Here is a 17,509-nt window from a genome sequence, read left to right on the forward strand (position 1 = left end):
TTAGTGGAGAATCTGGCATTTCACCTTAAGGGAGGAACTTCTAACTACAAATTTCAAAAGGAACTAGTTGAAAGTACCACATATTAACTATAGGTCCATTCCTGCAAAGATTTACATGCCTGGATAAAAATACTTGCACATGTAAGTGTTGGCAGGGTTGGACTCTGTATTACCAGAACACCTTTCAGATAGTAACACTGGGCACTTTTTTAGAGCGGAGATAATTATTTCTTTACTTACTCTAAATTTGATGCTGCTTACTTAATGGAAGGCATATACAGCTTTGGACTGATTACAGGCCTGCAGTTCATACCAATGTTTTTAATGACATAAATTCAGAGCTGTGATGCCAGGGTGGCATAGTTATCACAGGCAGATGTTAGACCAGTGGTTTTCAACTTATTTACCATTGTGGGCTGCATACGCAGCTCTCTGTGTTATATGGGCTGCATCCATGCAATATATATACTACCTTATGGCCCTGTGGATGTCATATGTGCCGCAGCTGTGTGCTGATTGGGCCGCAAGCAGTTATGTTGGAGCATCATATGTTAATTGTACATCTTGATTATAAACTTGATTATCAGGAGGCTAGGAGAGTGGCTGCTAGTGTTTGCCAACCCTATGATAAGGACTGATGTATGGAATTACAGAATTATAGACGTTAGAGATGGAAATGTCTATTAGATCATACGGACTATCTCCAGGGCAATTCATGTTCTCTACAGAAAATTTTCTACAGTTTATTCCACTATAGTTACAAATATTCTAAGTGCTGGTCTTTTACCTCTTTCCTGAGGAGTCTATTCCACAGCCATGCAGACCTCACTGGCAAGATGATTTTTCCTGATATTCAGCCTACACTTACCATTTCTTAGTTTCACCATATTATTCCTAGTTTATATTCCCTTGTTCCATCCTATATCATATCCCCCCTTAGTAATAATGTCCTTCAAATATGAAAGGGGTAGAGCATGATAGTTTCCCAATCTTAGAAACCACTTAACTAAGCTCCTTTAGTACTTGTCTACAATAAGAGATGGTGTGAATTTAAACCCCGATAGTTATACCAGTAAATAACTCCCTACATGGACACTCATTCTGGTATGATTGTACTTTTTACTGTTTTAGCTTATATCACTTTGGAAGCCATTCTTATTTCTGAATAAGAGTGTTCACATTAGCAATATAACTCCCCATAAGTATATACTGGTATAACTGGAAAAATCTCCCATGTCGATGAGCCCTTAGAGTGCATCTACACTGGGAATATTTGAACACATAATTCTCCAATTGTAGCAACAATGGAAGCTGTAGTGTAGACAGATTGCAAGTGTAGAAAATGACAGAGAAAAACAATTGTGAAGGAAAAAGATATACACTGACTAATTCCCGTAATACCCTGAGAGATATCAACCAGACCAGCTGTTTGTATGTGTTCAAATTTTCCAAGTATCCCCTTACCTATTTCTTATTTTTACAAAGTCAACTCCCTTCCGAATTGTCCTTTGTTATCATTGTTTCTCTTGTTGAGGACATTTTTTTAAATGTTGGTTTACTGTATGGCTATACAGAGAACTAATTCCAGGCTGCTGTGCTACCAGCAGGATTGGGTGCCTACTCAGTTTGGACCCAGAGAATTTAGCAAAATGTTTTGTTCACGAAGAACTAAAGGACTGGCTCCACAATAACTGCCTCTCCCTCCCCCAAAAAGAGGACAGCTGTCGTGCAAAGCTGGACATTGGCCAGAGGGATCCATGAAGCCCACACAGCAGCATAATTGAGTAGGGTCCATTTAGAAGTGCGCGCTGGTTTAGGTGGTGAGAGAGGCTGGGCTACGTAGACGGTAGAAAGTACAAGATTATAGGTGAATGAACCGAAGGTGTTTGAGAATCAGATTGTGTAACTGAATGGGAAAGTGAATGAAAGAATGTGTGATTGGGTGGGTGAGTGATTAAGAGAATATGTGCGTGGGCGTTTAATTAGTTTGGCAAGGGAGAGAATGTAGGAGTGGGTGAATGGATGGGCAAGTATGCAACTAAAGAGTTGAACCAACTTTATTAGCATTCTTCATGGTGCAGCTCGGTAATGACACATAGAAACAGTAGAGAACAGGAAACATTTGGCAGTACTCCAGGCACACTAGGCAAGATCAGATTGGCTGACTTCATGACAGGGCTAGCATGGTTAGAGGACAGGGCTAGGAATCAAGAGACTTGAGTTGTGTTACCCACTCCATCTCTGACTCACTACGCAGTTTTGGCAAGTCACTTAACTTCTCTGAGCCTTAGTTACCACCACCACCCCTCGTAAAATGGACATCGTAATCTCCAAAAACGACGAGGAGTACTTGTGGCACCTTAGAGAAGGCTCCTCGTTGTTTTTGCAGATACGGACTAACATGGCTACCTCTCTGAAACCATAATAATCTCCAACTTTGTAAAGCGATTTGCCGTCGTTTGCTGAAAGATTTTATGGAAGTATGTACAATAATAATTACTGATTATTTCTCATTTGGCCACGGCACACTAACAAGGTGGCACAACGAATCCGATATTTTTAAATTAGTATATCCGTAGTTTACGGATATACTGTAGGTATGCCTGGCACTTTAGAGACTATGTAAATTGTCCCTGTACTGAACATGGGAGGGACTGATAGATCAAATCTGGGCATTCCTACTGTTTCCTCACCCTCATACATCAAACTCAGGAGATATCAGCAAGGATACAAGCATTTTCCAAACTTCAAAACTGTCTTTTTTCAATGAAGTAGGTCTTGAATTTTCAAAACCTTTTTTTTAAAATTATAAAATACTAATAGAAGTTTTTTTTATCTTTATTACATCTACTATAACACTGGAAATAGTTTACTGTGACTAATACATAGTTGTTGTTTTTTAATTCACCATGTCAGTTACGGACCTAGCTATGACCTTCCCATGGCAGCTACAATTGGGCTATTGTTAAGATGATTGCTGGGCTATCCTGTTAAATTATATTAAGTTGTGCACAGTACATTTTCAGTTTTTATTGTAATAAAGCTGAGACCTTTTGAACCTTAAATGGAGGTGAATGAATACTGTGGGAAGTCATAGGCTTTGTCTTAACTGCCAAAAAGATGTGTGTTTACTGTGGGATAATTAATGCGCATTAGCTATCCCGCTGTAAATTCTAGTGGAGACAAGGCACCATAGCTTTTACCAGGAGGTAGCTAGGCAAAATCAAACTTCAGTGCCTTGAATCCACTAAGATTTTACAGCAGGGTAGCTAATGAATGTTAGTTAGCCTGCTGTAAAAAAAAAAAAAAAAAAAGAAGAAGAAATACACCTTTTTTGTAGTGGAGACATGGCCAGGCAGAAGTTTGTGCCCACCAGTAGATTCAGTAAATTTGATCTGCTATAGACCTTTTGTTATCAGAACTATTTAAAAAAGTCTACAGCCATTTAATATTTGGCGTCTGGTAGTATGCTGTTTTTTAAAATCCTATGACCCTGAAATTGACCAAAATCAACCCTGAATTTGGCAGGGCCCTAATTATACAACTATGATTTTTTTTTATTATTATTGCTGCATTTCAGCCTTCTCCTCTGACACCAACCCACTGTAGGAATGGGTTTGCTGGGCCAAATGTTCTGCCCTTAGCTGCAATCAATAGGGTTGCATGTCTCTTTTAGAAATACTAGTAATTGTAGCATTAACTAAGGAGAGAATCTTGCTCGCTGTTGTGTGTGATCTTAAACCTAAGAAAGATGATCTCAAGAGTGGTCTGATAGTCGTGTGTGTCTTCAGTAGGAGACGCACAGTTGTGAGGTTGTGCAGGTTTAGAGAAAACAAACCCGGAGTTTTTCCTTCTGTTCCATCTAGTGTTGTTTGTCTCTGCTAGTGACAAGGTTTACAAAGCATTGCAGTCAGCATGCCTCATCTTTTGCCATTTTTTTCCATATGGGTGTGTGCTTCCTTTTCATCGTGGTTTTTATATTTTTTTGATGCAACTACTCCTTCCATTTTAAGAATAAGAAATGAACTTTAGACTGTGTGTGGGGGTGGGGTGGGGGGAACGTTTCATAAACACTGTGGTTCTGATCCCTCTAATCCTTTACTACCTGTAGGGGCAGGTAACTGCCAAGAAGGAACTGGGAGGCTCTGACTTTTCCAAGGCTCAGGATTATGCAATGAAGAAGAATATTTTAGAAGCTAAAGAGAGAGGTCAGAACACACTGGTCAGAAGGTGCGTTGCTCAGAAATCGATCCCTTCTTTTTAGTATCTTTTGTTTGATCGTTCCCGTGTAGAACTCCTATCACATAGGTTGTTGCTTTAAATATGAAACTGAAGTGTATGGTCTGTCCGTGTATTTTTCATTGCATGTTCAGTACAATGTATTTAGCGTCTGGAGCTGTTGCTTCCTAGCACTTTTATTACCTCCTAGCCTGGTTTCTTGGGTGTGCAACATGCTTAAGAGAAAGTGAAGGGGAAACATTCGATCGATTTCAGGAGCAAGGAAGCAATTACATGTTGTCAGTTGTATTGACCGTGTAATGCTGAGATAGCGTCTGTAAGAAAACAACCAGACAGCTTAAAGAAGAAGTCAGAAATATTTTTAGCATGTTGAAACTGTTTAAAATGCTGAAAAGGGAGGTATGGGGAGGAGAGAAATACAGCAGCCTTCCCTTGTGATTCTGTGGTTTTGTCTGAGTTGCTCTTATTTCTTTTTTTCTTCATGAGATCAGCCACGTGTTTCAGTGGCAATTGCTGTCTTACCCTGTAACTGCATAGAGGATGTTACATTTGCTTTCATATTTAAAATGGGGATATCTAATAAAACCGTGCACTTCTCTAACACCTTTCCATTGAGGGGTCTCAAAGCATTTTACACACATAAATGTGTTCGGATTCATGGCATCCCTGTGAAGTAGGTAAGAATATGTGACAGGTTTCAGAGTAGCCGATGGAGTGGGCTGTAGCCCACGAAAGCTTATGCTCAAATACATTTGTTAGTCTCTAAGGTGCCACAAGTACTCCTGTTCTTTTTGTAAGAATATATATTATTCTTGTTTTGTAGATGGGGAATCCAATGCACAAAATGCTTCGCATACCATTCTAATCTGAAAAGCAATTCAGAATAGCATTTAACTCCATTAACAAAAATAAGATTTTACTATTCTTCTATCCCTGTGAGCTCCACAGAGCCAGCAATCAGAGGTGTGATTGTAGCACATGTAGACATACCCAATCTAGCTTTGCTCTAAATAGCAATGAAGCCAGGACAGGCTAGCCACCCGAGTTCCTGCTCAGAGTCCCAGGCAGGCTTATACAGCCCATGCTGCCACCGCTTGACTTTTTTGTTACTAGATCGAAGGTAACTTGGGTGCATCTATGTGTGCTGCAGTTACGCCTCTGACTGCAGTGTAAACATACCCATTATGAGAGCTAGAGCTGGAATCTATTCCAGCTGATGCATCAAGAGAATTGTTAACAGATGAATCCTGAGAGATACCTAGTATTTTCTTCTCCCATCAAGGTCAGTAGTTGTTGGACGGAGCTCTAGTGCCTTTTAGGGTTTGGTCCTCAATTACAATTGCAGATCAGATCATAGCCTCTGATACTCCCATGCAGACTTACTGAAGAATTGTGTCTGAGGTGATGCATCAACTACCAAGTAACAATATTGAAAACTACCGCTGATTGTTACACAGTCATTTGCATGAACACAGCCATGTTCTCCCTTGAGAACTGTGCAGAAAACCATTTTTAAAGCTTGGGATAATGATTATACATCTTCATCAATGACCAGGTTGTCTCGCAAAAGTTTTATTCTGGATGATGATGCACAGGCCAGAAAAAAGCCCAGCTTGACCTTCAGATCTTGAATTCAGAGTTTGACAGAATGACTTTTGATTATAAGTAGGGCTTCTAATTTTAGGTTTTAGCTGATAAACACCGATTAAACACCCCCGGTTAAAAAAAAAATATATATATATATAATGTGTTAACCTAATAAACACTGGAAAAACACCAGAAATGGTTACTTGTATCTAAGGGCTTGTTTACACAGAGCAGTAATGCAGACTACCGGAGTGCACTTCAGAAGTCACACTCAGTGTCGCACATTAATTGGTTTGAATAGACCCTTCTGGTGCTCACTAAAGATTCCCTACTGTGTTTTAACAGTGCTGTTTTGAAACAGTACTATGTTAAAGTGCACTAGGGAACATTACAACGAGAGTTCCCATTACGGTAATGTATATAATACATAATGTACATTACTCGTTATAATATACACAAAGAAAACCCTGAAAACCCCCCATTTTTGGATATCTACATAAAACTCAAAAATTGCTAAAAATAAACCTTGAAAAAATGAACCCTGAAAAACAGAAACGCGAATAATAAACGTTTTAAGGCAAGGATTGTCATTTGTTATGTTTGTACGGTGCATAGAACAACAGGGTCCTGAATAATTGAGCCTTTTAGGGTCTGTCACAATGTAAATGATTAAGTATAATATTAGGAAAAAATCACATCTTTATACTTGTTCGCTGAACAAAGTTGAATTAGGGATATTGAAACAAGGAACTGCACATTGTCCCTTTTCATGCTTCAATGGCCAGATTTTCAAAAGTGCTTAGCAGCAAGCAGCATCCATTGTGCTCAATCCTTGTTTGCAGTGACAGCTGCTGGCTGCTGAACACTTCAGAAAATCTCGTCCTGTCATTCAGGTGTCTGAGAGTTGAGCGCTTTAGATATTCTGGTGCCAAATGAGTTATCCAAGGTCACACAGAAAGTCGGTAGCAGGGCTAAGAGTAGAATCCCAGCCTTGTGCTCTGAAGCACCAGAACATGTTCCCTTTCAAACTGCTTTAGAAACAATCATAAATTAAAACCTCCCCGAACCCTTTGATCCATATGCTTGGCTAGTGTCTATCAGCATTCCTCCACTGACTTCAACCAACTGAGGATCTGACCCAATATCGGTATTAGAAGAGCTCCATAAAATTCTTCCCATGTTTCCAGTAAGTCTCCAATTTATTATTCTTTTGTCACAATCTAACTGATACATCAACATATAACTTTTAAGGACTTGATTTTGCTTCTGATATATGGGTGTATATCTTGTAAGATCAGTGTAGCAACTGCATTTACAAGTTGCGTGTCACTGTACATGCTCCTATCTGAGAACCGGTTCAACTGAAATTGGGACTTTGTCCAAAAGATAAAATACTGCTCTGAACCTATTCACCCAACTTCTGTTAATACAGACAAACACTAGAAGGTGTTGGGGGCTGGTGGAAATGGGACTTGGTAATATGAGTTGTTTAATGGCTCCCATTCTTAAGGATACCTTGTGATCTACTGGAACGGAAGCAGGATGCTCTGACCCACTCACTGTATGACAGCAAGCCCTGTCACCTCCCTGTTAAATAAATAAAATCAGCCCAGCTGTAAAAATATATGAAATTAAAAATATATATTTAACTTATTGTACAAAGGCCTAATTCTATGTGGTACTGAGCCTTCCAACTTAAGTTCACCCCAATGGGAGTTGGAGGAACTCAGTATCTCACAAAATTAGGATTTAAATAAGTTTAACAAAATGGATCTCTGTGGTTTAAGGGCTTCTGTTTCATTCCCTCACGCCTTCTCCCCTGCTGTTGTCAGCTGCTGCCTGGCACCTTTTTATCCATCCAGAATGCCCAGCTGCCTTCCTGACTGTTACCAGTTTTGATATGTCATCAGTGGGCAGGTGGTCTTCCTGTGCTGAGTCATGTAGCCTGCTTCATGACTCTGGAATCCATTTCTGGATGCTTGTCTCTTAACCCTGTGATTTCCACTTCCCCTTTGTGCAGTGCCCATCTTTCCTAACATGCCATACTTGTGTATCATCCTGGTCTTGAGCAAATCCCTCACCTTACGTTACAGAAGAAGAAAATCTCCAGGCCTAAGTAACATTTTCAGATTCGGTATAGTGACAAACAGATACTTACCATGCTGAGAAGGTAATAGCACCTTTCATCCCTTAAGGATCCCAAAAATGCTTCACGCACATTTTGGGCCTCATTCTCTACTTTCTTATATCAGTTTTACTCTACTGTAACTCCACCGAATTCAGTGAAGTTACATCAGCTTTATGGTGACAGCCACTATGAAATTTTAGCCACCTCTGGAGTGAAAGCAGCAGCCGTGCAGCGAACAGGCACACAAAATACTGCACAGCAGTAGGGAAACTTTGGAGGTATAATAGTAAATATTTTAAAAAGCAAACAAGATTTGGAAGTGAAACAAACCCTCAAATTTCAGGGCATAAGCCAGCCTTTAAGGCCTAACCCGTATGTAGTTTTGCCAGTAGGTATAGTATGGCAATTTCTGTGTTCCAGTGGGCAAGGACTTAGAGCAAACCTTTTTATGGAAAGCGCAGTGAGGCCTTTATTGTCCATACAGAGACAGGAACTTGGATTTTAAAGTCTTCCTTTTTTTTTCGCACACACAGCAGACTCCATGAAGGATGACTGGCTGAGTTAAACAATGCTGGGATTCTAGACTGATTCCAGGAAGTCTGAGTATTCCAAACCTGGGACCTGCTCTTGCTGTCCTTATACAGACAAAACTTCCATTGGCTTCAGCAGGAGTCTTGACTGCATGAAGACTGCGGAAGCAGGGTGTCCTCTAAGCCAGATGCTGGGACTGGATGACAGAGGATGGATCACTTGATAATTGCCCTGTTCTGTTGATTTCCTTTAAAGCATCTGGCATTGGCCATTGTTAGAAGACAGGATACTAGGCTAGATGGACCACTGGTCTGACCCAGTATGGCCATTCTTACGTTCTAAATTTAGACCACTATATTATCCCCTGTGATAAATCTGATTAAACAAATTATAAGTAACTTTAAGAAATAAAAGCATTATAAGGGAACACTACAGTTTCGCACAGATCCCTACAATGATTATCGTGTCACTACATTTTTACTGAACTATTGGAGTGTAGCCACACCTAATATTTTTGCTGAATTGACAGTTTGTCCAGAAGAAACTAATCGGACCAATGGTCAATTGGATTACGCCAGGATTAATATGGCCCATTGTCCATACTTCCCATAATTGTTGCTATTTTAGAAAACAAATTTATTAACCACCAAGCATAATTTAGTATAAAATAGAATTTTAGATGATTTTTGCCATAGTTCTAGGGCAGTGGTGGGCAACCTGCGGCCCACGGGCCACACGCAGCCCGCCAGTGGATTACCTTGATGAATTATCCTGACAGTACCCCGACGCTTCCCGCAGCTCCCATTGGCTGGGAACGGCGAACCGCAGCCACTGGGAGCTGCGGGCGGCCATGCCTGCGGACGGTCAATGTAAACAAACTGTCTCACGGCCAGCCAGCGAATTACCCTGACGGGCTGCAGGTTGCCCACCACTGCTCTAGGGTATTAAAATATCATTGCTTCAGGGAATAGGAAAAAAGGATGAGCTTTGAATCAAAGATACTGTAACACCTAAGAAAATTCAGCTTTTGTTTTTAATTTGCCAGTTTTCTGCTAGCCTCTCTGCTATCAGCTCTGTGTTGGAAAAAAAGCAACAAAGCCAGTGTGACACTTTTCATTAGGTTCCCTCAGAGATTATAAATGTACAGTGTCCCTTTTTGCAAGGAGTTTTTAATTAATGAGTTAAGTGTACTTGCTAATTGCATTTCTGAATGGAAGCGGAGCTGACCTCATTCTAAAATTTGTCAGTCTCATGATCCTATCAGTCAGTCTGTATTTTAAACAAGGATCCATCAGCTGATCTAACTTGGATAAGCTGCTTTGGAAATGCTTTCCAACTCTCTTGTTTTAGTAGATCGGTCATTTAAAAAAAAAAAAAACAACTGCATTATCTCCTAGGAACGCAAGACTTGCAACATTGGCTCAAACCAGTGATCCCCATCTAGTCTGATATCCTGCCTCCAACAGCGGCCAGTACCAGATCCTTCCCAGGGAGGTTTTAGAATCCCTGTGATGGATAATTATTAAATAACTTTGCCTAGAGTTAGGAAGACATTTCCCCTATAGGAGTTAGCTGTTGACTTAAGCCCTGAAGCATGAGGGTTTCTACTTCTTCCATCCTACCCAGTGTAATAAAGATGGAAGTTTATCATTATCCATATAAATGTCTAATCCTTATTTTTGAATCCTATAAAGCAGAGGTTCTCAACCTTTTTTCTTTCTGAGCCCCCCCCCCCAACATGCTATAAAAACTCCATGGCCCACTTGTGCCACAATAACTGGCTTTCTGCATATAAAAGCTAGGGCTAGCGTTAGGGGGTAGCAAGCAGGGTAATTGCTTGGGCCCCCCCCACAGGAGTTCCCACAAAGCTACATTGCTCAGGCTTCAGCTTCAGCCCCAGCTGACAGGACTCAGGCCCCTGGGTCCTAGCGAGTCTAATGCTGGACCAGCTTGGTGGCCCTCCTGAAACTTGCTCGAGGCCCCTGGACCCCTGGTTAAGAACTTCTGCTATAAAGGTCTTTGCGTCGATGGGCTCTTGTAACATTCAGTTCTACAGCTCAATTATTAGCTGTATAAAAATATTTTAGAGTGCATTTCCTCTCTAAACTGTAAGTTCTTGAGGGCAGAGGCTGTCATTTTCTATATATTTGTGAAGGACATGGCACAATGGCCCTCTGACATGGTTGGCCTCTAAGCTCTATCACAATATAAATGTTAAATAATAATAATAATAATTCTAATTTCATTGAATATCCTCTTGCTCTTGTCTTAAGAGGATGAATAGGAGTGTCTGGCTTATCTCTTTTTTCCATTAATTATTTTGTATACCTTTATTCTGTCTTCTCTTATTTGTCTCACCTCACTAAACTAAATAGTTCCAGTCTTTTCGAGCACTTCACCTCATCCAAGGCTTGATGTTGCCAGTGTATCAGCTACACAGTAAGACTGTTGAAACCCATTAATTGTTACACAGTTATTTTCATTAGCACAGCTGTGCAGTAAAGTAGGCTCACAACTAAAGTTATTTGAATTTTTGATGACAAGAATACAGTGTTGGAATGAGGTACTTGGTCTTTAATCAGGCAAACTCCTGTTGATTTTAATCACTTTCCTTTTTACTGTCTTTTTGCACATCTCAAGCTTCTGGACTAGTCTCTTTAAAGCTCCCAAACCAGAGCTGGACTGAACAGTTTGCCAATAATTCCTTTACCAGGGAACTAAAAATGCAGCTGTTTTGTTTTCTAGAATTGGCCTGGAGAAACCTGTGAGGTCAATGAGCTTGATAGGGTTTAATGGGCCTTCTCACCACTTTGCAAAACATGTTGTGAGCTGTGGTCTGGAACTCCCAAGTTTACCTCACTTATTTGCTTTCTGGTACTTATTACAAGGGAGAGTTCAAATCTTTGTGGTTTAAATGCCAGTGCAATCCAAGATGGTTTTCTCTTTGCTGCTTTCCAACCTTTATTTAGGCAAAAGGAGCATTAATTTCCCTAAAATAAGTCACACTTTTCAAGATTAACTGTGAGAGCCGGACCTTCAGTGGTGTAAATTGATATAGCTCCATTTGCTTCACTGCCAGTTTTTACAAGCTGAGGATCTGTTCCCTGAGTTCAATCTAATAGTCCAAACTCCGGTGCGGGACTCTGAACTCCTGCGTCTAAACAAAACTCTGATACAAACTCTCTCAGTGGCATTGGGAAAATCACAGAAACTCTCTTGCCATCTGTAAAATGGGGATAATGCATTTACTTGAATGGGTTATTGTGAAGATTAATTAGTGTTTGTGCAGGGCTTTCAGGGTATAAAGTGCTGAGTATAAGTATTACCAAGCTTTAATATCCCACAGTCCAGGGTTTTTTGTTTGTTGTTTGTTTTTTGTGTTGTTTTCTCTCTCTCTCTCTCAAGTCTCTGGACTTTGGAAATGATTCTCCTATTCGTTTGTATCTTCTCCATTCTCCAAAGATCTGAGTCACCGCACAGGATACATCTGCCCTCTGGAGGTTGGTTCAGAAGAAAGAGAACCAAATTTTCAAAGGGACCTCAGCTTGGTCTCTGAAATTGTGGGTACAGTGCCAGGTGTCTGGGTTCTTGTGCATACAAAAACCCAGCACTGTGAGAACAAACTGCTTTCTTGTGGGCAAAAACTCAGGGGCTGAGACTTGTGCCTGCATTCTTAGAGGCTGCTGTTGAAAATGTGGCTTTTCAAAGAGATACTTTCATGGTTGAAAAGAAATCTATCAGACAGCTTGATTCCCAGATACCAAGAGGGGAAAGTTCCCTATCCCACTATAAAGGCACAGAGGGCCCTGACAAAAATGGAACCGCACAGTTCCACTGTGCAGGTGGTGAGGTAGGATGCTGGGAACTTACACAGAGAAGAGGAACAAAGCTGTGACCCAGCATCCAGGAAACTTGTGGGCAGGACGGATCCTCTGGACATTGTTTCCTACAGAGGGGCATGCTTTAGCAGCAGAGGGTATTGCTGCACTGAGAGCATAATGGTACCCACAGAGCACTGCCCCGGGGTGAAGGGCAGATTCTCGTCCTACACATCCCCACAAATCTCCCCAGGGCACCACCCAGCTACTCAGGCTGGTGGCTTTGTAAAGTATTTGGCATGAAAGACCACAGGTGTACCTAGGATTGCAGGACAGCAGCCCGCACAGCACAGTCCATTCATATGCACCAGGTGAGCTCTTCATGTCTGATTTTGAATGCACACATTTCACTCAGGCAGATCTGGGTCTTGATTAAAAAAACAACAACTTAAACCGCCCTCCATCAAAAATCAATGACTGCAAGAGAATATCAGAGAATTGAGCAACATGTGAAGGACATGTTGTTTCCTTTAGGGTACTGACTAAAGGTTACGTCACTTGGATACTTTGGATGTTTGTGAGCACTACAGGACTTGGAAAGGGAAAGCAAAAAGGAAAAACACTGGGGAGGTGAACAATTTGTTTTATTTTATGACTCTTAGTAGTTTAACGAGGGAGCGATTACTCATACCCTGTCACTGCGGATCTAGAAAATTCCACTGGGCTTAAAAACTGGCAGGAAAAAGTCGTTTCCTAAAAAACAATGAATTAATTACACAAAGGCCATTACTCAGGAGTCCCTGGTGACTAGGAAGGGACAGAGTCTGACTTGTGCAAGAGTCAGGATCTGTTTTAAATCTCTCCCCCCAACCCCCCCCACTGCTCCCATGACAGCCCTTTTCAGCCTCCTCAGGGGGGAGGGATAGCTTAGTGGTTTGAGCATTGCCTGCTAAACCCAGCATTGTGAGCTCAATCCTTGAGGAGGCCATTTAGGGAGCTGGGGCAAAATTTGTCTGGGGATTGGACCTGCTTTGAGCAGGGGGTTGGATTAGATGACCTCCTGAGGTCCCCTCCAACTCTGATATTCTATGATTTCAGGGGAAATGATTGATAGGGCCAGCACCTTCTACCAAATCCCTTTTCCCTGTTTCCCTCAAAAATGAGATGAGAGAGTGGGTGAGCCAGACGTTTCCTGAAGAGGTAGGATCGGAGGACAAGTCTCCCACCCACAAAAGATAAAACAAGATAAAGCATTTGTGGAGCTTATGCCATAGGATGGGTGAGAGACGGGGACTGTTGGATCTCCTCAGCTCTCCAAGGCAAGAGAGAGAGAAGGGGTCAGAAAAATTCAGTTCAGTTTTGGTGTAAAGATTTGTTGGGGGAGGAAGGGCAATATTTTTTTATTCAGCTTGTTCACACATCTTTAAACCTACCCTCAGCTGCATGACCCACATTCCCATGCATTTTAAACTTTCCACTGCTGCATGAGCATGGGTTCTTGTAGAAGTTTGCAACAATGTATCGTGAGTACTTGTAATTCACATCTGGTCTACTATGTCCACTTATGTGCAGCATATGCACCACTTCCCTCTATGCTGGAAGCCTGTTGCAAGTTTTTTGGGACTGGAAAACAGATATGCTGCTGTTACATGTTGGAGTTTTACTGTGGAATGTAAACAGAGGGCTTCTGTAATATGCAAACACAAATTATGTGCATTTCATACCAAAATCCCCAACATTATTACAGTAGAACCTCAGAGTTACGAACACCTCGGGAATGGAGGTTGTTCGCAACTCTGAAAGGTTCATAACTCTGAACAAATCGTTATGGTTGTTCTTTCAAAGGTTTACCACTGAACATTGACCTAAAACAGCTTTGAATCTTTGTTATGCAGAAGAAAAATGCTGCTTTCGACCATCTTAATTTAAACGAAACAAGCACAGAAAATCTCCTTGCCTTGTCAAATCTTTTTTTTAAACTTTCCCTTTATTTTTTAGTAATTTATGTTTAACACAGTACTGTGCTGTATTTGCTTTTTTTTTGTTTTGGTCTTTGCTGCTGCCTGACTGAATACTTCGGATTCCAAACGAGCTGTGTGGTTGACTGGTCAGTTCGTAACTCTGGTATTCGTAACGCTGAGGATCTAATGTACTACCATATTGGCATAAGTTATTGGGTTTCTTTTGCCTGCAGTGCAGATCACCCAGGAGAGGATGGGAAAAAATGTGTCCAGCATAATATACTTCAAAAGTTTGGTATAATCATTGCAAACTGAAATTAACCAGGCACTCTAGGGGTGTTAGTGCTGTATACAATATGTCCTGAACTTATCCTACTAAGACTTTGTTCTATTTCCATGCTGTGTAGCCTGAATCATTTCCCCCTCTATCATGTAAGTTACAGAAATTAGCTTTGGCATTGTTAAAGTCATTCTTTTTTTTTTTTTCTTTCTCAGCTTCAGTCCAGGATGTTATCAGTTTTACAGGGAAATCCAAGGGTAACGCTGCAAAGCTTCTGGATTTTAAGCGTATGTCTGGGAAGTGCAAATCTGTGCCTCTTGATTTTGGAATTCACTCTCATCCCTTAAATTTATGGTGCTGATGTGGTTTTGAATTTCTTCTTTCAAAAGCACTAATGTTAGCTTATGTCTTTGTGTTGGATCTTTGCCCTTGGATGTAGGACCCAATGCCTTAGACAAAAATACAGAGTTCTTGCTACATACACTATGAAAAAGTGTTGAATCTTAAGCCAAAATGCCAGCTCTTAGCTTTACGAATGACCTCCTCAGAATAAGCTTCAATATAAAGCGAGGCGTTTGAACTGGACCTGCCATGGATTGGGAACTAGTTAAAGGTGTTTTGAAGATAGGAGTGATGTGAACAGCATCACTGATTACGCGGGGTCTAAAAAACGAAGAGGGAGACACTAGAAAGAGGAAGTAGTGCGTGTAGTGGCTGGAGCAGTGGACTGAGTATCAGAACTGATGAGTGTTACTTCTGTCTCTGCTACTGACTCACTTCTGGCCCATTGGGCAGTCTAGTTAAGGTGTGGCTGGGCACCCACTGTTGCGATTGAAATAACTGCAAGTTTATTAGCACCTCTGAAAATGAGCATCTTATCCTCTCTGGGGAAAATATTTACTTACCCCACACATGGGCGGGGAGGCTTGATTCATTAATGTCTGTAAAGTGCTTTGAGATCCTCAGCTGGATGGTGCTATATATGTGCAAAGTATCTTATTATTATTTATGTATAATTAAATAATTAAATGTGAAAATTAACTGTATTAAATATCTACCTCAGAAGAGGTAGTTAATATTTGTGAGGTGCTTAGAGATCCTTGCAATAAGGGGTACAATTCAAATAGGAAGGGACGGTTAGGATGAGGCTTTCATTACAGAAGTCGAGGCAATGCAGTGTATATAGCATAGTGCAGTTGAGATCCCAAACTCTATCCTGGTTGCCAGGAATCCTATGATCCTTTATTCTTGATAAGTATATCTCCCAACCCCTCACCGCCACCTTGTCCTCCACCTACACCTTTGGTGTAATGTACCCTGGCTGGTAGGAAGTGTTCTAGACCAGAGTGATCTTCTTCCCTGCAGGTCTCACATGCTGAACTGTACATTTCTATCCCATAATGTACTATTAACAGCTATGGTTCACACTGCTAGTTCAATGCGTCCCATTTGTTTATTGTGTCACTAAAACATTTTGGATCTGATGTTGCTGTTAATTGTAAGAACATTTGCAAATCTGCCTTAGATAGAGTTAAACCTGCTCACATGAGTAACTGATGCAGGGCCAGGCATATAATACAAGCCAGATATTGCTGTCACTTACGCTTGTGCAGCTGCACTGGTTTCAGCTGAGAGCAGACGTTGGCCTGATACCATTTGGGCATGGAGAACACCCAGTGAAGCTATGTCTTAAAGAGAATCATTTGTGAAGCCATGTCTTAAAAAGAGTTTCCAAGTCACTATAAATCATCTGTCTGTTCCTTTTTCCTTTCGTTGTAAAAAATTCATGACCTAATAAATATTTCAAATTTAAACTATAACTTTTCCTGGGTAAAGTAACTTGGTTTAATAAAAGAACTTGACACTTATATTCTTGTATTGGTTTTAGAGCTATGTAATGCTCAGAGGAAGTGGGCAATATAAGTGCAAAAAAAAATGGTCATTGTATTATTCCATCTCACACAGTACCTGAGAAACTCCAGAAGGTAGTTACTGGGGATTGAAACCAGCAACCTACTACAGAGATGCAAGACTCCATAGTCCAAGTGTAAAAAGATAAATTAGGGAAGGGTTTATTTCCAAGCTGTTACCAATAGTGGAGAGAGAGAAATATGTATAGAGCACTTGATACTAGGCCTGGACTAGCACACCGCTTAACACCATATGGAGGACCCCTAGTTTAACACGTGCGGTCCATTTCCCTAGGGCTGAATGGGCTAGAAGAGCCCTTCAGGGAGAGGGTGCATCGCGCTACAGGTACCCTCTCTGCCCAACGCTAGAACCTTTCTGACCACTTGCACAGGCTCCAAGAATCAAAGTGATAGTCTGCGAGGCTGAGGCCTGTCAGGTTTGTGAAGAGTGAAAGGAGAAAATGGTGTGGGGTAAAGAGGAGGGAGAGACTAGGGCTCCTAAGAATCTCCCTATTTTCTCTCCCCCAAAACACACATCCAGAAGGGAGGGGCAAGGGAGAAAGGGACAACGTCACAAGCTTTCCATCTGCCCATGACATGCTGTGGCAGGCTCTTTTTGTGAGGCCCTTTCACTCAGAACACACTGGAATATAAAAAAAAAATCAATATTTTCCCTTTTTTGAAAACATTCTCTAGAACTCTTATATAATAAACTCTGTTTACACAAGCTGACAAGTCACCTGATTGAAAGGCTTCTGATCTCACTGTATTTAACACTCAATACATTGTCATCGTTCAATGTATCAATGTTTGCTGAGTCATGCAGTCAACAAAACTGTTCGCTGTCTGACGATGTGAACTTTTGAAGCCCCGGATATATATATTCAGTGCCAGTAGAGAAGATACTGTCCAGCCTCTGTTAATGTTTAGCAAAGCTTATTTAATTTTCATATAAAAGATCCACTCCGTTTATTCTGCTAATACTATCACTGTGCTGTTTGTTTTCACTGGATGTGAATTCTTCACTATTTTTCTGCCGAGAGGAAACACCAGCT

Source organism: Terrapene carolina, unplaced genomic scaffold, assembly GCF_002925995.2.
Source record: "Terrapene carolina triunguis isolate 2854851 unplaced genomic scaffold, T_m_triunguis-2.0 Scaffold68, whole genome shotgun sequence".
NCBI classification, from domain to species: Eukaryota; Metazoa; Chordata; order Testudines; family Emydidae; genus Terrapene; species Terrapene triunguis.